The sequence below is a fragment of the Lygodium microphyllum genome, chromosome 19 (genome assembly GCF_053477565.2).
Source record: "Lygodium microphyllum isolate KBCC chromosome 19, Lygodium_microphyllum_v1.1.10, whole genome shotgun sequence".
In the NCBI taxonomy this organism is placed as follows: domain Eukaryota; kingdom Viridiplantae; phylum Streptophyta; class Polypodiopsida; order Schizaeales; family Lygodiaceae; genus Lygodium; species Lygodium microphyllum.
This window is the reverse complement of record NC_141153.1, coordinates 109,618,898-109,641,630: the sequence shown is the minus strand read 5'-3', so window position 1 is coordinate 109,641,630 and position 22,733 is coordinate 109,618,898.

Genomic DNA, 22,733 nt, shown 5'->3' with positions numbered 1-22,733 from the left:
ACCACTCAAGCTTTTCCCACACTCATACTCCCTCTCCCTGCCATGCATTGGCTGAGGGGGAGGGGGTTATTAATAAAAAAGTTTGCACTAAATTATCCATTATCCTTTTGCTTTTCCCGTGAAGGGTGTTCCCGCATGGGCTTGTGGTTTCAAGCCATGGTCTTCCATACACAACAAGGAGCTGGAATTTATTAATGCGCGCGGAGGGAACAGTTAGCCAACAACATTTATCGATGCAGGAGATTATTTTGAACCGCTTTTTGCGCATGATGTGCGGGGTCTAGGGTTGTTTTAATATTTCGTGCAGAAATATTACAAGGGAGGAACGATGGAAGCTACCGAAATAAACACAAAGATAAGAACATCGAAAACCATAAGTAGCTAAAAAATACGAATTTCAGGGGGAAAATAGACTTCATTGAAGGCGACAGCTGTAATTAGTACGATTTTAAGTGGCAAAGCCCCAAAAGTGCTTTAAAGACCCACCAAGCAATGGTTGGGGAATTTTCATAATTGTTCCGACTTCTAGATTGGATCTCAAGATATTCCTAATAGTGGAAAACCTTGAGACGATCTAGCAAAAAATTTCAGACCTTGATTTGCACGCCGAGCGTGGAAATGGGGATGCCCGGGAGGCCAAGGGCCAAAGGCCAAGTGTAAATGACTTTAGAAATGGCCAAAGGGTGTGACCCTTGGGGGACTCCCTTTGGGGGGGCCCTAAAAAACTTGATTTTGTGGGGGGAGGGGGGGAAGGGGCGGGGAGGGGCTTTTTATCACCAACTGAAGAAAATTGAACGCCATGAATGGAGGAGGCGACGATTTGATTGAGGAGGGGCTATGGGGCTTCAAAGCAACCCCCCAACTGATTAGATGATTGAGATGCTTTCTTCCTATGCTCCCTATCACCGCCCTTGGCCTCTAAAATGGCTGCCCAGATGAGGAGGTGCAAAACCAGTTGTTCTCTCTCCTCCCTCTCTCTCCCCTTAAGGGGCAGTTCAGCCCATGAAGAAGAATGAAGACCGATTGAAGGATGCTTGCCCGGCATGAATTGGATTGCTCCAAGATCAAGAGGAGGCTAAGAGCAGATGTTTAGCATTGAATTTTTGCTACTGTTCAGTCCTTTGGCAACCTAGAAAAATTAATTACAAAACCCGCAACACGCAAATAAGCGGTATGTCTCATTTTTACAAAGGAAAATTGCTTATTGTTGATGTTTGATGGTCTAAATGAAATTCATATGGAAAAAAAAAAATTGGAGCTTTTTTGCATTATGATTGAGGGCTATGCATAAAAAAAGTGTAGACTCATAATGATAAATAGTCGTAATAATTAAATTATGGCCTGAAAAGTACATTTTTAGTGTAAAAATGAGGGTTTTATTTGTTACGGGGAGGGAAAAGAGATGTGCATGGGAAACAATTCTGAGACAAAACATCTTTCAGCTGTCATAATCAATCCCTAATCATAAATGAGAAAATAATCTATTTTTATGCACAAATAAATAGAGAAAATAGCAAAAAATAGAAAAAAAAAGATTTTTGCGTTATAAAAATCTAGAAAATTATGATTCGTACTTGTGGCTGTATAACAAAGCTAAGGCATGAAGTTTGGCTTCAATTAGACTTTTTTTATGTGTTATAGTTCATGTTTTTTCCATTTTATGCAAAAATACATACAAAATAATACCCTACACCTATGCAATGCAGCATAATCTAAACGTTGGAGGGAAAGGGTGAGGTTAAGAGATTAAGAGGGTTGAGAGGGTTTGAATTTTTGAAACATTTGGTTGTGCATTCCATTTAGAATTGTGATAATTGAGTTTAAGGGGCTAGTAGCACGAGAGATCGGTGCTAGTCTCCATACATCGAAGCATATGTTTAGTGAAAATCATGAAAGGGTTATTTTTTCCACATCACAAAATGTTGATTTGATAAATATTGGTTGTGTACTAGGATCATATGCACTATGCATGATGCATGGCATGGTATCAGTCCTGGATTGCATAGCAATTGTCTTCCTAGAATATGACTTACATGCTGAGTGGAAAGGAGCCTTTGCTATAGGTCAGTTGTACGCTTTTCTTGGGACTATTTAGTGAGGATTTATATATTCTTGGATTGTACAAAACAATAAATGAGTGGATTTTGTGCATTATGTCTTATATGTTGGAGCGACTCATCTTGGAGCTAATCCCCGAGGTGTAGGAGAGTCGTAATGGAGCCGCGACAATGAGTCAAGAGGAGCTTCCTGATGTTTGTGTGACGAGGCACTATGCCTACATGTTATGGGATCTCCCTCTGAAGAGAAGGGAGGGTAAATGTTGGACTACATATCAGCTACAAACACATAATTAAGTCTATCTAGTGTACATCATTGTATTAGAAATGCTCCTGGCCTACGAAGCTGTGTGGTGGGGTTGTTTGTCTTGTGCATGAGGTATAGTTAGTGCCGTAGCCAGTGCTGGCCCATTTTAGACTCCATCATCTTGCTTGGAGCCAAACAACAGGGACAAGCAAGCAAACCAATTGAGGGACTCCCCAAGGTCAAGGAGGTCAATTTAGCGAGGGAAGGGGAGACCTCAGGACTTGTCTTTATAGCCAATGACTTGACCAAGAAAGAGAAAGTAGCTCTCATTGTGTAACATGTCCATCTATTCGTTCGTAGGACACGTCTTAGTAGCCCATTGGGAAGGGAGTCTAGAAAGCGTCGCCTGGCACTCCCACGGAGTGTCATGGGGTTTGCGATCTAGGTCTTCCCAAGTCTGCCACGAAGCGGAAGCATTCCGGTCATTCCCACTTAGGACCGACCTGAATCAGGGTTTTCCCTAGTGGTCAAATTCCTAGAACGGTAGCTAGAGTCGAACCCCTGCTTTACGCAAAAACGTGAGGGTCGAAGCAGATTCATGTTACACTTGGTTCAAGGAGAATGGGAAAGGAGAGGGATGCAAAGCTCGACCTCTCTGCCCATAAGGAATAGTCCCATTCTGTTCCCCTAAAACAACATAAATCGTGACTCTAGTATCCTAGATTCTAAGTCAACATTTCTTGCTGTTCATTTCCTTCGAGAAAAGTTCCCGGCCAACCTGGACCACCCATCCGTAGGGGGACCCATGGCCACATCCACCGCACTTTCCTCAGGGTAGCTTTAGTTGTCTAATTACCTATCATATTTAGTTTGGACACGCATAAAATAGCTTCCTTAATTATCCAATTAGACACCGGTTCCTTCACGTAATCTTAGCACTGACATAGAAAGACAATGTCAAACAAGTTCCTTTACAATAATCGATCTTATTTATCTTTGCAATGCATCTTATAATCCAGCCCGTAGGCTAATCCATAATCCGCTCAAAGGCAATCTAGCAATCCACAGGGATTATTAATCCAAGATTCTGCCCGTAGACTATTATGCGGGTCTCAAGATCCAATCCCGAGGCAAGGGATTTACGGCCACAGCCCCCTCTGGCACCCAAGCGTCCTCCTGCTCCAAGTAGCGCCCAATGGAGAGACCTCTCGCGACGGGTTTGGTCCATGTTCCCGACACGGCTAACAACCCCCTTGGTTAGGGTCAGGCAGACAGTCGGGGGTAACTGATGCTGCCTCTCCCTCTAAGCCTTCAACCTGAAGCATTAATTATTTTTCCATCTTTAATTCTTTGAGTAAAGAAATACAAACAGTGCTCCTAAACTGTACAAACACAATCAATCAAGTGGTCGTTTATTTGGCCAACTGCTAAGGAGTGAATCCTTCTCTCCGAATGCATCCAGCATTCGATTCGGGATTGGTTGCGACTTGGCAAGATCCCCAAGGGTTTCGTTGTTTGTGTACCCTTGTATCCTTGGGTTAGGGTTATACCCTGTTAACCCAATTTAACCAACACCTTAGGTTCCTTAAGTTAAGACAGTAAATCCTGGTGACTTTGTCACTCTGACTTGATTTGTCAATTGCTCGTTACCCTAACTTGGCAACTCAGTAGCGAGATTACTCATCCTCTTGCAAGTTAGACTTGTGCTAGAACATGCCAACCTTCTTCCAAGGAGTGGAAAATCTATCTTATGATTAAAACACAAGCCATGTGACGTTGCAACTTGTTGCATAGGAGTCGCATCTAACTTGTGGGTTCAATTTCCCATCAATGACGTTCCTTGGTCAAGAAGTATGTTTAGTCAAGATGTAGGGTTTGGGGTGTCTTCTTATCCAACCCAATCCCTAACCTTACTAGGCCAATAACGTTTGGTCCTAGGGATTCTAAACTTAATGGGGAGTTGAGTATTAGTTCAATCGATCCTTAGGTAAAACCCTAGATCGTTAATGTATGGGCGTCCAATTAACCCAAACATTCTGTGAATGTAGGTAGGACCTTTGGGTTTGAAGGTCTCGACTTGGCGTCCCAAGTGCGATACTAGGCAGAATTTCTAACGTGCTAAACCCTACCTAGCACTTTGAGGTGTTCATCGTACCATCTAGTCATACTTTTACGAATCCCTAGAGGGTTATAACATTACAAATGATTTAGCTGAATTGGTCTACTTGTCTTGCGACAAGGAACGATCCTTTCTTAGAGATGCTAAACTTGTTCTAAAGGTGTAAATAGTTACAAGACATCACATTGTTGAGATATCGAGCTCCACTCGTGATATACCAGGGTGACCATTGTGCATTTATGTCACCGACGTGTCAGTTGCATATGCGGTTGGTACACCGCCCATGAATAATAGCTACATGACAGCTATCCTTAGCTACTCTAGTTCGTGGCTCAGTTAGTATGCCACCTTAGTTAGTTGAGTTTGGTTTTGATACCCATATATAGGGTTCTTATATTTCTTTGTATGTGTGTTCTTTTTGGCTTACACAACTAAGAAGAGAAAAACAGTTTTCAGCCTCCACCTTTGTGTGTATTCCCCCATTGTGTAAGCAAGAAAGCTACAAGTGAGACTCCTTTCTTCTCTCCCACAATCTTGACATGGTATCAGAGCCTTGTTCGTGGTAAGGAGCTCAAGAAAGCAAGCCAAGCTCGCGGTGTTCTGGTAAGAGGAGCAGTGTTGCTTTCATTTTCTGTTTTGGGAGTAGATCTCTGCAGGTAGCACAGCCGGAAATTACAAGAGTGCATTGTCTCAGGTTGAGACGCCCTTCGCGGTGAAGCAAGAGGGGAATATATGCTGCGGGAAAGGCCTTTAGCCCTTGGCGACCTTGTTTTTTTAATTTGAGGCCATTTCGGGGCCTGTTTTGGAGGCGGAAGTTTTCTGCACGCACTTAGAAAAAGGCCCAGTTTTATGCTGTGCAGCCACTGTTCTACAGGTCGGTGAAAAGTTACTGTAGAAATTGCATCGTATGCCTGTGCGCAGAGACATTGGGAGTTACAGAATCATCCTTGTTGCATGTTGATGCAAAATCATCACTAGGAAGTGACTGTGTGGTCAAATACCACTTTCGCCAGTTTTGCAGATTTGCCCTTGTGAGGGTGAAGCTGTGTTTTTTGTAGTGACAGAATTTTTTGCAGTGTTCTGTAATGGCGTCTGATTCTCTTTCACGGATTGTAACTGAAAAGCTTGACAAGAACAACTTCCAAGCATGGAAGTTTAGAATGACGAATTTCCTTATGGGAAAAGGATATTGGGAATTTGTTGCAGGAAATGAAGAAGAACCAGTTCTTCCTGATGTTCTCAATCAACAGCAAATGCAAGCATTTAAAGCATGGCATGAGAGAGCTAGGAAAGTTATGTACTGGCTGTCTATCACTATTTCAGACTCTATGATTGTGCATATTCAGGATGCAAGTACGCCAAAGGAGGCATGGGATACTTTGTCAAAAATGTATAGCACAAATACGCAAGCCAGGAAAATGCAGCTCAAGCAAGAGTTGCATAATGTGCAAAGAGAAAATATGAGCATCAATGACTACCACATGAAGGTGAAGAAGATTGCAGATGCACTTGCTTCTATTGGGTCGCCAGTGGAAGATGATGATTTAGTCTCAGTGACCTTGAATGGTCTAGGAAAGGATTATGCATAGTTCCGAACATCCATTTCCGTCCGTGAAAGATTTCCTGATTTTGAGGAGTTGATTGCTCTTCTAATTTCTGAGGAGCAGAGAAATGGTGGTGCATCTTCTTCAGGAGGAACTTCAAAAGAAGTTGTCTTCTACTCAAATGCTGGAAGAGGTAGAGGCAGAGGTAGAGGAGGCCGATTTGGAGGCCGTGGTAGAAATCAGAATATGCAGCAAACTCAAGAAAACCAGTCCTATGGAGGAGGACGTGGTAACTCTAGAGGTAGGGGGAGCCAAAGAGGTTGTGGTGGATGGCAAAGAGGCCAAAATGCAAACAGCAATGTTGAATGCTACTACTGTGGTAAAATGGGTCATATGGCTAAAGACTGCTATAAAAAGCAGAATGACATCATGAATGGAAAATTGCAACAAGGGAATTATGCATCTTCTAGTAGACAGGGTGATGACAGAAATGAGCATTTGTTTATGGTACAGCACATGAACAATTCTGTGACAAGTGCAGAAGAAATCAACGATGTGTGGTATGTTGACTCAGGTGCATCAAACCACGTGACAGGTCATGCAGAATGGATGGAGGATGCAAGGAAAATGGAAAAACCAGGATTTGTGGAGACTGGTGATGATACTGCACATCCTATTGTGCAAATTGGAAAAATTCCTTTGTCTATGCAGGATGGGAAAAAGAAATACCGGTCCGATGTATTTCATGTCCCGAATATCACCAAGAATCTGGTTTCTGTGGGTCAAATGGTTGAGCAGGGCTTGCATGTCAGATTTAATCCTCATGGATGCTTTGTTGAGGATATGAAAAATAAAGGTCGCTTGATAGCAAAAGGAAAGAAGAAGGGCAGAATGTTTACATTGGATGCAGACATGCCTGAATTGAGTGCAGCAATGTTTGCACATGGGACCGGTGTAGTTGCAGATATTGATATCTGGCATAAACGCATTGGTCATGTTAATGTACAGCGACTTAAATCAATGCATGCCCAAAATATTGTTGCAGGATTGCCTAAATTCAAGGTTGCAAAAATGCATAAGGTATGTGAGGCCTGTCAATTTGGAAAATAGGCAAGGAAACCATTTCCTAGACATGTTCAAGAGAGTAATAAGCCATTGGAATTAATCCACTCTGATGTGTGGACTACTAAAACTACATCTCTTGGGGGTTGTCATTATTTTGTCACTTTTATTGATGACTATAGCAGAAAAATTTGGGTGTATTTTATGAAAAAGAAAAGTGAAGTGTTTGGGCATTTCAAAACTCTTAAAGCTATGGTTGAAAAAGAAACAGGCCTGTAAATAAAATGCCTAAGGTCAGATGGAGGGGGAGAGTACCTCTCAAATGAGTTTGCAAGGTTCCTGCAAGAGCATGGCATAAAGCAGCAATATTCATGCAGTCATACCCCACAACAAAATGGAATTGCAGAAAGGAAAAACAGGCATATTGGAGAGGTATCTCGTGCCATGCTCAACGAAAAAGACTTGCCAGATTTTTACTGGGATAAGCAATTGCTACAACAGTCTATATAATGAATAGGACTCCCACTGCAGCAATACATGGGATGACTCCAGAGGAGAGGTATACTGGTAGGAAACCAGATATTTCTCATTTGAAAATTTTTGGTTGCATTGCCTATGTACATGTGCCAGATGAGTTGAGATCCAAGTTGGATCCAAAAGCTGAGAAGTGCATCTTTATTGGTTACTCTCTGCAGCAAAAAGGGTACAGATGCTATAACCCTTCTACTCGTAAGTTTACAGTGAGCAGAGATGTTGTTTTTGATGAGATGAGTAGCTGGTATAAACTAGTAAATGTGATTGATGATGTAGATGCACAAAATGGTAATGCTGCACAGAAATCACAGCAGCAATCACAAAATATTAGTGGACCTGGAGCATCCTCTAGCAGTGGTTCACATTCTTCACCATGGACAGGCAGATTGAGATCAGGAGAATCTTCTCAAAGCAATGCAGATAGTGGTATGCAGGTATCACGAAAAGGAAAAGAGAAGATTAATCAGCCCATGTTTGATGTGAATGCAGGTCACTCTTATGTGGATGGTGAATCCAGTGGCTCAGAACAGAGCATTGATGATGAGTTGGGTATTCCTTCTATTGTTACACCTAGAGTAAGGAAGACCAGGGATGTTTTGAGAGCACCTAGGAGTGAACCTACTTTGCGCAGGTCTACGAGAGCTAGGTATCCTGTGGATAGGCTGAAATATGATGGATTTACAGCCATTCATTATGCATATATGGTCAAAGTGATATAGGAACCATAACCCACTTCTTTTGAGCAAGCCATGGGAAAAGAAAAATGGGAGAAAGCCATGGATGAAGAAATGGATGCCTTGGAAGCAAATGCTACATGGGAATTGGTACCTTTGCCTAAAGGTAAGAATGAAATTGGCTGTAAGTGGGTTTATAAGGTGAAGCACAATGCAGATGGTTCTGTGAACAGATACAAGGCAAGATTAGTAGTCAAGGGGTATGCACAAACATATGGCATTGATTATGAAGAAACATTCAGTCCGGTTGCAAGGATGGCAACTGTAAGAGCAGTCATTGCTATGGCTGCATCAAAGGAATGGTCTTTACATCATATGGATGTAAAAAATGCCTTCTTGCATGGTGATTTGCAAGAAGAGGTCTATATGGAGCAGCCACCAGATTATGTGCATGCTGTTCATCCTGAGTTTGTTTGCAGGTTGAAGAAAGCATTGTACGGCTTGAAGCAAGCACCTAGAGCATGGTCTGACAAGATAGGACAATATCTTGTCACTATTGGCTTTCAGATTTCCAAGGCAGACTTCTCACTTTATGTGAGAAAAACAGAGAAAGATATTATGCTACTTGTCATTTATGTTGATGATTTGATTATGACAGGTGACAGTGATGAAGATATCCTTCATGTGAAAATGCTATTGAAGCAAAAGTTTGAGATGAAGGATTTGGGAGAGCTGCGTTATTTCTTGGGCATTGAGGTGATTAGATCACCAAGTGGGATACAGCTCTTGCAGAGGCAGTATGGATTGGACATGCTGTCCAAATATGGGATGACATGCTGTAAGCCTATTTCAGTTCCTTTGGAGCAGAATGTGAAGCTGAGTGCAGATGCAGGTGAGCTTCTGGAAGACCCTACTATGTACAGACGCATAGTAGGAAGCTTGATTTATATGAGTATTACCAAGCCAGATTTGAGCTATGCTGTTGGATTGGTAAGTCAGTTTATGCAGGCTCCAAGGAAACCGCATTTGGATGCGGTTAGATGTATACTCAGGTATGTGAAGTCCACATTGCAGTATGGACTATTTTATGAGACTGGGGTTCAGATACAGTTGCATGGATACACTGATGCTGATTGGGCTGGTAGTATTTCTGATAGACGATCTACCAGTGGATATGTGTTCTCTTTTGGGAGTGCTGCAGTCACTTGGAGCAGCAAGAAACAACCTACGGTTTCCTTATCCAGCACAGAGGCTGAGTATAGGGACGCAGCAATGGCTGCATGTGAGGTAGCTTGGTTGCATAAGCTACTTTATGATATGCATCAGCCTACAGATGGGTCAGTTGTCATTTATTGTGACAACATGAGTAGTATACACTTGGAAAATAACCCAGTATATCATGCTAGAACAAAGCACATTGAGGTGCATTATCACTATGTGCGAGAGTAGGTCTTATTGATCTAGTTTATGTCAGCACAGAGGATCAGGTAGCTGATATATTCACGAAGGCATTGGGCGCAGAGAAGCTGCACAAGTTCAGAGACCTGCTTGGTGTGCATGAATTGGGATTGAGCTTGAGGGGGAGTGTTGAGATATCGAGCTCCACTCGTGATATGCCAGGGTGACCGTTGTGCATTTATGTCACCGACGTGTCAGTTGCAGATGCGGTTGGTACACCGCCCATGAATAATAGCTACATGACAGCTATCCTTATCTACTCTAGTTCGTGGCTCAGTTAGTATGCCACCTTAGTTAGTTGAGTTTAGTTTTGATACCCATATATAGGGTTTTTCTATTTCTTTGTATGTGTGTTCTTTTTGGCTTACACAACTAAGAAGAGAAAAACAGTTTTTAGCCTCCACCTTTGTGTGTATTCTCCCATTGTGCAAGCAAGAAAGCTACAAGTGAGACTCCTTCCTTCTCTCCCACAATCTTGACACACATTACGTGTAAACATGCAATTCATTACTTCTATGCAACTATAAGGTTTGTAATAACTATTTCTTTTCCTGGCAAAAATCATGATGCTTGAAAATTCGGGAAATAACTTGCACAAAACCTACATAGCTTTACATCAAGAGTTTTGCCTACAACCTTTTGTTTAATGGAATCGAATTTCAGGCTTTGATATGACATGCAACCTTTTCTAGATGCAACTTCGATAAATAAAGTTCATGCATGACGAATATTATAAGACTAATGTTGACTTAATCCATTCTACAAGCATCTTTGCATGCAACATGCAAGTCCATAGTTTCATTTCCATGCCATGCAATTCTTTGGACAACATCTAACAAATGTTAACGATTTTTCCTCATGCGAATCACAACAAGGAAGTTATTGCCTAAATGCAATATAGAATTGTTATTTCTTGCAAGGAAGATCAGGGTGAATTTAAACAAATTTTCCATCCTTTTAACCTATGCAATATGCATTTAGGTTTGTCACTTTAGAAATGCACGAAAAGGGCAATATGCGACAGCTCATAAGACGAATAAGTAATTTACATTCATAACTTTGGAAATGCAAGCAACCCAATTGCATGACATGCACCAACCCTTGTCCATCGTTCAAGGAGATAATTTCTCAAATGTATTTTTATCTTTACTACATGAATTAGAGACAAGCGTAACTACATTCTTCCCATGGAGTTAAGCGTGCCTAATGCATTTCTTTTACGTGGAATTAAACTCATCGAACCTAAGCTTGAGGCCTCGTGGGGATGTCCACGCATATTCTCAGGGAAGAACCTTCCGCGTGTGCACCTTGCATCTTTTGTTTTGGAGCCATTTACGTAGCGTATTTTTTTAAATTGCAGTAGCTTTCCTTGGGTTACTCGCACGACCTGAAGATTCATAGACCACGATCTTCCTCTCCTGCATAGGATTAGGGCCTTTGAGGCTTGGATTTTAAACCCCGTGGATAAGCCGTATGCACAAGGCTTGAGGAGGCTCGCCTTTAGAAGCTTCTAAGAAACTTCCAAGAAGCTTCTGCTTCTCAACAAAAGCTACGTGGAGGGGGGGGTAATGATTGATGACAATGATGGCGGGGAGTATGGGCAGCAGCCTGGCGACTGTAGGCGGATTGCGTGGTGGAGTGGCGACAGGCAGCGGCGGCGGTATGGCATGGCAGCAGCAGTAGTCCTTCCTTCTCTCTCTTCATTCCTGCCTCCCTCCAAGGCTAAGGGGGAGGTTATATAGTGTGTAAGGAAGGGGAGGAGATCCACCACATGGAGGCTTCATGCCTTCCCTCCCTCATGCATCCCCACACGAGACTCCTCCCTCTCTCCGCTTAACTCACTCCTCCACACACTCCCTCTCCCCCTACCATGCATCGGCTGAGAGGAGGGGTAGTTAATTAAAAAAATTACACTATTTTAATCATTTATCCATTTGCCTTTATGTAAGTGGTGTTTCTTGTGCGGCTTGTGGTTTTTAAGCCCTGACCTTATTTGCACAATGCGGATGGGCTCATTATTGCACGTGCGGGGTAAGGACTTTGTCACTATCATTATTTCGTTGCGGGAGATGACTTTGCATGGCTTTTGCGTGGGCGTGTGGTGATCAAGGTTCTTTAATATTTCAAATAGAAATATTACATTCTCTCCCCCTTAGAAGAATCAAGATGTCCTCATCTCGAGAAGAACTCGGGGTATTGTTGGTTGAGAGTACTTTCATCCATCCAAGTGGCATCCTCCTCGGGATAATCTTTCCACTGGACGAGACATTCTGTCAAGGTTCTAGATCTCAATTGTCTCTCCCTAACATATAGGATCCTGTCAGGCTGTAGCTCATGGACTCCTTGGCTAGGCATTACAACTTGTTGATCATCAAGTACATGGCTAGGGTTAGGTACATACTTCTTCAGTAGGCTGATATGAAATACATTATGAACGTTTAGGTTCTCAGGGAGTTGAAGTCTATAAGCATTAGGCCCTAGGCACTTGAGAATCTTGTAGGGTCCACAATACCTTGGACTTAGCTTCTTGCATTCACCTAAGGATAGGGAACTCTTCTTTGGGCATACGCGAATGAAAACCATGTCTCCTTCAACGAAGGATCTACCTTGATGTTTCAAATCCACGTATGCCTTCTGTCTATCCTTGGCGGCTTGGATGTCCTGCCTTATTGACTTCATTTAGTCGTCCATATCTTCCAGCATCTGCTTTGAAGCTTCAACCCTCAAGGTTGGATCCGAGAAGTTTAAAGGACTTCGACAATCATGCCCATACAATGCTTGAAAAGGGGTCATTTGAATGCTTTGTTGATAGGAACCATTGTAGGCAAACTCAACCAATGGCAAATATTGAATCCACTTTTTGGGTTCGCGACAACAGTGTGCCCTTAGCATATCTTCAATGACTTGGTTTACTCTCTCCGTTTGGCCATCGGATTGGGGATGGTAAGCTATACTGAAATAGAGTTGAGTCCCAATGGCTTCAAAGATAGCTCTCCAGAAGTGTGACGTGAAGATAGAGTCACGATCACTAATGATTCTTCTGGGCAACCCATGCAATTTGAATATCTCCTTAATAAATAATCTTGTGATGTCTGAGGCTTTATAGTTTGTCTTAACAGAAATAAGATGTGCAACCTTGGTTAGCATATCTACCACAACAATAATGGAGTTGTATCCTCCTTGAACTTGGGGTAGGCCAACAACAAAATCCATACTAATGAATTCCCATTTCATTTGGGGAATGTCAAGTGGTTGCAACTTCCCTGGCATTTTGACATGTTCGGCCTTAATGCGTTAACAAGACAAACATTATGTGACATATTTGAGAATGTCACCTTTAAGCCTCTCCCAATAATAGCTCTTTCTGATTGCATTGAGGGTCTTGGCATAGCCAGGATGTCTTGAAAAAGGGGAGTCATGAGCTTCCCAAAGTATCTTTTTCTTGAGTGACTGGCTTTCCGGTATACATAATCTCATTCTATAGTAGACAAGTCCACTATTGATAGAGAATTCTTGATACTTTGCCTGTAGCTTTGGGTTTTGATTCTCGATAGGGATCTCCCCTAGCATTTTCTAGTAAGTTGGATCATGGCATGCCTCTTCTCTAGCTAGCTCAAGTATTGGGTTGTTTGGCATGGATACCTTTGTGGCTAGAGATCTAGCTATTGATGGATCTTGCAAGATTAGAGAATTTAGAAATGCCTTGTGACTGAGTGAATCGGCAACTACATTTTCCTTTCCAGGCTAGTATTTGATTTCAAAATCATATTCCTCTAGCACTTCAATCCATCGACGTTGCGTCATGTTGAGCTCATTCTGGGTAAAGATCCATTTAAGACTTTTATGATCCGTCACTAGGGTAAACTTGTTACCTAGCAAGTAGTGTCTCCAAAGCTTGAGAGCATGGATGACAGCTAACAACTCTAGATCGTGGGTAGCATAATTCTTCTCATGGCTCTTCAGTTTTCTTGAAGAGTATGCTACAGGATGACCTTCCTGCATAAGCACACATCCTAAGGCAAGTGTGCTAGCATCAATTATTACTTTGAACTCCTTACTAAGGTCCGGAAGTTTCAGGATAGGTGCTCATACCAAGCTTTGCTTTAGTTTATCAAAGCTAGATTGTTCAGCAGTTGACCATACATTGATGTTTGCTTCTTCAGTAGGTCGGTCAATGGCGCTGCAATCAAAGCATAGTTTTTGATAAAGATCCTGTACCATCCTTTCAATCCAAGAAAACTGCATATTTCTTTGACAGTTGTTGGTATTGGCCACTCCAAAACATCTCTGACCTTGGCCGGGTCCCTTGAGATTACTTCCGCTGATACAATGAATCCCAGATATTCAATCTGTCGCTTAAAGAATGCACACTTCTTCTTTTTGGCATAAAGCTTGTGTGCTCTCATTGTCTCAAGGACAATGGGAAGCTAGGGTTCATGATCTTCTTCTTGTTTGGAGTAGACTAAGGTATCGTCGAAGAAGACGAGTACAAAGTCATCAAGATATGGTCTAAAGATATCCTGCATTAACCTATTGAAGGTGGCAGGTGCATTTGTTAGACCTAATGACATGACCAGGAACTCAAAATGCCCATATCTTGTGCTGAATGCCGTCTTTGGGATATCTTCTTCATGGACATTCTATATGGCCTCTTTGCGATTGGTGCAGCTCTTGGCACTAGCTTGATTTCATGATCAACTTCCCTTTGAGGTGGGAGTTCTGTTAGCTCTTTACGAAATACGTCTGCATACTCCTTTAGCCATGAAGGTTCTTCACTAGACTCCTGATTCTGATCTAGCTTATTAAGCTTAATCAAATAGACAAGTAGCCCCTTTCTGACTCGCTTTATTATCTGAGATGCTTTGGCCAATTGAATTTTTGGCTTTCCAGCCTCTCCTTGAGTTGTGACCGATTCCCCTTCAAAATTTCGAAAGGAAACTTGGCCCTTTCCACAATGAATGTGGGCATCATTAGGTTTAAGCCAATCCATTCCGACCAAACACTCATGGATACCTAGGTTCATAACCCTGAATCTGACCGAACTCGATTTTCCTCATAGTAAGAATTCCACCTTAGTAGTTTGCCTGGTACAAGTGACCTCACGACCATTTGCTAGTTCCACAAGCAAGGTGGGTACATCTTTTGTGGCTATTCCTAATCTTTTTGCACAAGCTGGTGAAATAAAGGAATGTGTATTGCCACAATCAATCAAGGTTTTGAAGCCTTTACCTTGATAATCCGATGGTGTCTGAATCACCAAAAACTGGCGATTTGGGCCTTTCTTGTGAAGGGCGGCATGGACTGTTGCCCTCTCAAAGTCTTCTTCCATGGTCGGGTCTTCTTCTTTACATATCTCCCTATTGGCAACACAGGCGGTTCTTCCTCTATCCTGGGTAGCGTCTCCTTGGGCCCACCGACGGTTCCTTGGAATGGTCCTTGACGTTGTCCTCCGCCAAGCTTGGGACATTGCCTTTTGAAATGACCGGGCTCGTTGCAATGGAAGCAACGGAGGTTACGGCCATTACCTTGGGTAGGAACAAATTGTTGACATTGTTGGTTCTAGCTTTCTTTCTTTGTCCCCGGTTTTGACCTTGAACTCTCTTTGCTTGGGACCTATACACTCCCTTGTTTTGTTCCTTACAAGACCAAATCTTGTTATTTCTTGGCCTGGTTTGCACTTCCTGTATTATGGGTACAGCTTGAATGAGTGCGTCCTGAAGGTCTGTTGGGCGCATTGATTCGAGGCGGGTGTTTACAGGTGGGTTTAGTCCGGCACAAAACTTTGACACATGTTGTGTCATATCCATTTGTGGCACATACTTCAAGAGAGAGATCAACTTTGAGTAGTATGCATCAAGAGATAAACCAAGCTGTTTTCATCTTCTGTTTGCGGTATGTAGGTGTAAGTATCTTCCTTGCACAACTCTTTTCAGCTTCTCCCAAGTAACGGACCCTTCTGAGATCCCTTGGTCTCTACACCATTGCTTCCACCAAAGTCTGGCTTCGCTGATAAGCTTCAGCTTGGCGAGCTTTGCTTGGTTAGCGGGTGCAGTACCACCCGCTTCAAAGTAATCTTCCATGGACTCAATCCAGATCTCCACATCAGTTTGGACGGTCCTTCCCTTGCCATCAAATTCTGATGGCTTGATTTGCTTAAGAAGAAACTTCTTCTCCTGAATCATGGCCGTACTTGGTGTAGGGGTCGGACTAGAAATCTGCACCTGAGGTTGTGCCTAGGCATTGAGATTCTTAACGTTAACAACTCGCTAAACGTTTCTCACGTTACATTTCATGCCCAATTCAGCTTTTAGCCAAGAGACCTAATCACTTAACTTTCTTATCAATACTCACAGTCAAGACAATCATTGATAAAAAGAGTCTTATTTCATTCATATGGGCATAGCCCTTTCAGAGTACAATTGTTCTTGGGAAGATGGAACAAACTGATACATTAATTTGGGGAGAATAAGGTTGTGTTACATTCACCTACGAGAACCGAGTAATAGTATGGATTGGGGTCATGGATTTTCAGGAATCGATAGGTCATTGGAAGATTAGGGTATCCTTTCCTTTGATACCCATTCTTCTTGTAATGTCCCAACACCTTGATTCTGTCGATAGGGATTATTCGGGTCACTTACTCATACACATACGTGTTCAGCTTGACCTTCCCACCTCTGACATAAAGGGTTGTGTTTGCGTGAGCCTCAACAAAGATGAACAGCTTCACGATCTTCAAGTCCTCTAACCACTTGATTCTCTTTAGGTTGGTTCGAAGGTACGCAAATAGGTGGGCAGCTATGTAATAGATTCCTGAATCACCCGTCCATCTCCGTTCCACGTACAGGGGTGATGGATTGTAGATGCGATCTAGGATATTCATCATATCGATCCTCCGTCAATAATCTGAAGCACACATCGTGGTCATAAAAATAACTTGGAACACCAAGAATCTATTCCATGCTTCATGACTCTGCAAGTTAGCATTGATAAGTAAGTAAGGAAATGTTCTTAACAGTAACATTTGCTTTACTTCACCTTATTAAGTTTTCTGATGAAGATAGATCCTTCGTTGGTTCGCTCTGATACCAACTGTAACGTGTCCACCTGTTCGTTCGTAGGACACGCACTACAACAAAAAGGCCTCTTAGATGTACTTTTAGACGCGATTTTTGAATTGAGAGAAAATCTTACGGGCGCATCTACCCGCCCGTCTATTTGCGCATCTACAAACTCGCGTCTATAGTCACATGTATGAAGAAATTTACACGCAGAAATAGATGCGCATATACACGCGTGAATAAAAGTGCATTAAAAAATCAAAATTGTTATTTATTTAATTTCTTTTGTGCGTCTACTAGCGCATCTAGATGGAAAATTAGACAGGCATATAGACACACCCATAGACGCGCTTTTAAAAGCCCCAATAGACGCGAATGCAAAACCAAAAATCTCCTTTTTAAGAAAAAGATATTTGATTTCTTTTTTTTAATTTGAATTATGTAGCGCGTGTACTCTGCATTTTAGACGCGTTTATAAACGTGCATTTTTTGCAATTTAGACGCACAGATAGATGCGAAAAATAGAACTGGAAAAAAAAACTAGAGAGCATGTGGTTGCTTTGCTCTTTGGTTTCTTTTTTCCCCTCCCATACATCAAATTGTGCATTTGGAAAAAACACAATGGATCTAAAAGCACGAGAATTGAAAAAAAAATCCATGTATTCATTATAGATAAAACGCATTTACATGGGGAGTTTAAGTGCTTGCGACCTAAAGCGTGGCCGCAAGCAGTAGGCTCAAAGATGGATAATAGATATACAAGAAAACAAGGCCATAGAGGATGTATGGTGCTCCTCTACGAATCTAAACAAGAAACACCTTTGCTAGCACCACCATGGCTACTAGCATCGCTATCCCCCTCCTCGCTATGCTCCACATCGGGGTTCACCTACATACACAAAAGATCAAGGTTTCTTACGTACAATTGCAAAGAAAAAGTTACAATTAGCTATACTTTTAATAGAAAAGTAAGAAAAACATACCTCCTCTGGCTGCTGTCGAATCCTCATAGTCCAGTTGTATTGCTCCTCAGCGATGAGACCCTCCTCATAGAAGTGAAGCCATGTGGCTACGTGGTTATGGCCTCGATAGTAACCTACCTCTCTAGGAGTAGGTATCCTACCAACAATAGTAGTCTGCAAAACAATTATGATATATACAAACAATTATGAGACACAATGTATTAGAACAAATTATATAAAGAATTGAAAGAAATATAAATTTTAAAAAACTAGAAATCAAAATATACTTACAAACTCTACCTCCCACGACTCTCTGCCGCCCGATCCGTAATGCGACGATCCCATGGTTTCCATTTGGATGCGTCGCGCCTCTGCGTGCTGGCGACTCTTCACTTTCTCTGCTGCTTTCTTCTTGGCTTTCTTCCACTCTATGCGATGGCACATAGGTGGTTGACTATAGGCTCCACGCCCCTCCTCCTGTCTTCGCAGTGACTCCTTGGCGCGTGTCATGAGGTGGGATCTTTTGTTGTGTAGCAAATCCCTCACTTTTGTGCGTCCCCAATCATCCGAGAATCGCTGACCCTCAAGATTTGGGTACCTCCTACGGACTACCCTCAACACCTCTTGCCACAAGCCGCTTTTCTGATTCTTGAAGTAAACGAAACAATCTTTATACGTCGCATGCACGACGCTCCTCATGTATGCCATTACATCCCTTCCTTCATCATCATGGAAGATGCCACCAGTATCTGTAACTCTATAGTACTGGCATACAGGCTCCTCTACGTGATCTTCTGGTGAGGGTGATCACTCACCACCTCCTAGGCAACCCACACACAAGCCTCGTCCTCCCCCTTGACTCTCCCTCCTCCCTCTCTGTCGACTACCCTCTGCCTCGCTAGATGCACGTGCTTCTACAAATGCACGTGCATCGGCTGGCGCTTGTGCTTTAGCCGATGCATGTGCAGGTGCTGCACATGGAGTACCTGCAATTGGAGTTTGGACATTTGGTGTTTGGGAAGCAGTTCCAGGCAAAGACATTAGAGGCGTCCAGACATGACGCTGAACACCCCGTTTGCTGTGGGAGAACGGCCAAGGTGTCTGGTCATCTCTCCCATGAAGTCTTTTCTACTAGGAAAACCTCTAAAAAATGCATTGACCCCTCTACCGAACAAGCCCAATGTATCATTCATGCGATCCAAATCTAGGTCATTGCTAGATGAACCAAGATGCGTGAACCAAGATGCAACATCTGCAAAAAAACACAGGAAAAAGATAAATTTATACAATTTCAAAAATAAAAAATTATTTTTTATCAAAGCTGGTTGGCGCGTCTATAATCGCGTCTAAAATGCAGGATAGACACACTCTCATACGCATCCCTGAAGTCAACCCTCTGGTCAGAGCGCGTGTATATCCGCATCTGAGATGCAGCATAGACACGCTCTCAGATGCGATTCTAGAGTCAATGCTTCTGGGCGCGCGTGTATTCTCGCGTGTGGGATGCAGAATACATGCACCTGGAGACGCAACTCTGAAGTCAAAGCTTCTGGGCAAGGCACGTGTATTCCCATGTCTCACATGTAGAATACACGCGCCTGACTCTGAAGTCAAAGCTTCTTCTGTGCCGAGTACATGTATTCTCGTGTCTTAGACGTAGAATACACGCGCTATGAGATGCAGTCGATGCAATGACAGCAAACATAGCTTCGCGTCTATCCCTGCATCTATACTGAAATGTAGACGCGCTGGTAAAGCGCTCAGTCGGCTAATTTCAGTCCGACGACCGCCATTCAGAATTAATTTGTGCTATAAAAATTTCAATCATAGATCCTAATACACAGAGAGAGAGAGAGAGAGAGAGAGAGAGAGAGAGAGAGAGAGAGAGAGAGAGAGAGAGAGGACTCACCTTGGGTGTTTGGTGTGGTGGGTGGTGGCACTTCTTCCTTCTCCTTCTTCCTCTCCTTGGTGAGTTACTCTCCCTTGATGCTTACTTGCTACTTGTTGTCTCCTCCCTTTGCTTCTTCTTCCTCTTGTTTTCCTCTCTCTTGTTCTCTCTTTCTTCCTCTCCTTGGCTTTTCTTTTTTCCCTCTTGTCTCTTTGAAGTGAAAGAAGAGGTGAGTCATGAGGAGGTGAGGCATGAAGAGACTGCATGTTGGCTAAACTCGAGCTTTAGAATGCGCAAAAAACGCAGGAAAGGAAAGGCGCAGTTTGAAAAGAAATGATTCAATTATCTTTTGAATTTTGACGTTTGCGTCTATTTTCGTGTGTATATGCGCGTCTAAGTTTACGTAAACGCGCATATAGACGCGAAGTTAAACGCGCAAATAGATGCAGATTTAGACGCGTAAGTAAACGCAGATATAGATGCACATTTAGCTTTTATCATGAATTTTTGTTTTTAAGATAAGTTTTGATAGTAAGTTCTTATCATAAGTTTTTATGTATTTATGATAAGTTTTGTGTATTTAAAATTGAGATCTTAGAATAATTAATATGCCAGCTTGAAGTTTTTATGTAAACATATGAATAACAAATTTGATGTTGTCATGAATTAGATTTAATCATGTCGTCGTCATCACCTAGTGTGATGCATGTTGATGAGTCAATGAGCACATCCTCAAGTGAGGATGAAACATTATGTATTCATAATCGAGATGCATGGCTACGACGAAAAATTAAATGCATGTGTGATCGTTGTCGAGGGTGTATTTTTTGAGCACGTCGAGTTGCAATGTCACACCTCAGCATGTATGGAGAATGGGATCGAGAAAAATCATCGGTATTCATTGTTTTTTTTAACACTAAGATTGCTAGTCTGTGTTACTCAATATATATCAACGTACATGAAAGTCCCTTTTGTGGTTGAGCAGGATGCGGTGCCACATCCTCATATGCTCCCTCCTGGGCATCGAGAGGCTGCAAAACGTCGACGCGAGGAGGCAGAGTCTTCAAGAAGAGTGGAGACTGATGACCATGATAGTAGCCCTCATGAAATGCCCCATCAAGTTGTAGAGGATGAGATTTTGGACAACATGGTACACCATCTATTTTTGCAACTGGTTCAGGGAGAAGGTCACTCTACGAAGTCAGATGATCCACTATACGTAGCGTCATCTACTCCATTGTATGAAGGTTGTACGTACTCCGTTCTTCGTGTGTCCCTCGAGATACTTAACTTGCAAACAATTTATGGATGGAGTAATGTCAGTTTGAATGCGGTATTGAAGTAGGTATCAACTCAGTTTGGCTTATGAATCATAATATTAATTGTTCTATTTTGAAATCAGACACAAATATATGTTGGTGGTTTTTTAACTCACTTTTAAAAATATATGTAGGTTATTATCACAAATGCTTCCAAAAGGAAACAAATTTCCAACTAAGAGAGAGCAAGCAAGACATTACTTGACATCTCTAGGAGGCCTCAATTATATCAAGATCCATGCATGTGTCAATGATTGTGTCTTATTTCGTGGGATTCATGAGTTCGCACGAGAGTGTCCTGTTTGTGGAGAATCAAGATACGAAGTGGAGATGAAGTCAATGGATGTGCCTCATAAGGTTTTGTGACATTTTCCGATTGTTCCATGTATTCAACTTATGTTCAAGTGTAAGTCTATTGGAAAGCTCATGTCATGGCATGCTAGTCATCGTTTAAGTGATGGAAAATAGAGGATCCCTGCAGACATACCGGCATAGCAACATATAGATAATTTGTGGCCCGTTTTCAAAGAAAAGCCAAGAAATTTGAGATTTGGTTTGGGTATGGATGGAATCAATCCATTTGGCATCAAAAGCACATCATACAGTGTATGGCCAGTGGTATGGGTGAACTATAATATTCCTCCATCCATGGCAATTAAAAAGGGACATGTAATGTTGTCCCTTCTGATTCCTAGAAAGCATAAGGTAAAAAACATGGACATTTACTTAGAGCCTTTGATTGAAGAGTTAGAAATGTTATGGGAAGGTATTGAGGTGCAAGATACAAGCACATCTGCATCCTCTAGAGATTTCACATTGAAGGCCATGTTGTTGTGGACCATGCATGACTTTCCAGGATACGGAGAGTGTTCAGGTACATGTATATAACTCTATATTTGAAATTCAAGACTTGAATCAATTGCATTTTATTAATTCACTTGTTTGTTCAGGTTTAACCACATCAGGATATCATGCATGTCCTATTTGTGGTCCCTCTCTAGTTTCCTCTAGGCCGGCACGTTGTCGAAGGGTTTGGAAAGCAAAGTCGCAACCACAGAGGACTTTGAATAATTTCAGGATAGAAGATCAATCAAGCAAGAACAGGCTATCCAAGATAATATGACCATTCTCTAAACTTCAATATATTTACCAATACATTCGTACAGTTTGCTCTCCTCGTCCAAGTTGTATATGAACTTTTTCATCAATCCAATCTGGTTTATTTGAATAACCAGGCCTTCTATTTTATGAAGTAAAATGATAAAATGAGTCTTTGTACACACATAAGGGAAGAGACAGTCCTGGCATGGCAGTCTGCACAGATCTAGACACTGTTACATCACAACTGCATTCCATCTCCCTCTTAGCAAAAAGACTTAGCTCTTGCTTCATATAGTTGATCTTTTGCAGTTGAAACACCAGAGTGCCAACTCTCTCAACAAGCACAATGGAATATACTGAGTCTCATAAACACTACATGCCAAAGTCAGTTCGAAAAGTCGTAGCTGGTTGAATGTTATGATCAGGGTAGCCAGTCCAGCAATAATAGGACAAACACAAGAGAAGAAACTCTAAACAGCCAAATTGTTTTAGATAGTTGATTCTCTCTGTTGAAACAGTGGACCCACTCTCTCAACAAGTACTGTGGAATATAAAGTTCCAGAAAGACCGTACCATAAATTGGGCTCAAATAATTGGAGTCACTGAAAATTATGGTGAGAGAAGCTGATCCAGAAACCAGAGGATACACGGGCATGCAGTAAAGGATCTCTCTGCTCAGCCTCCTGCTTGATCAAGGCACCAAAGGA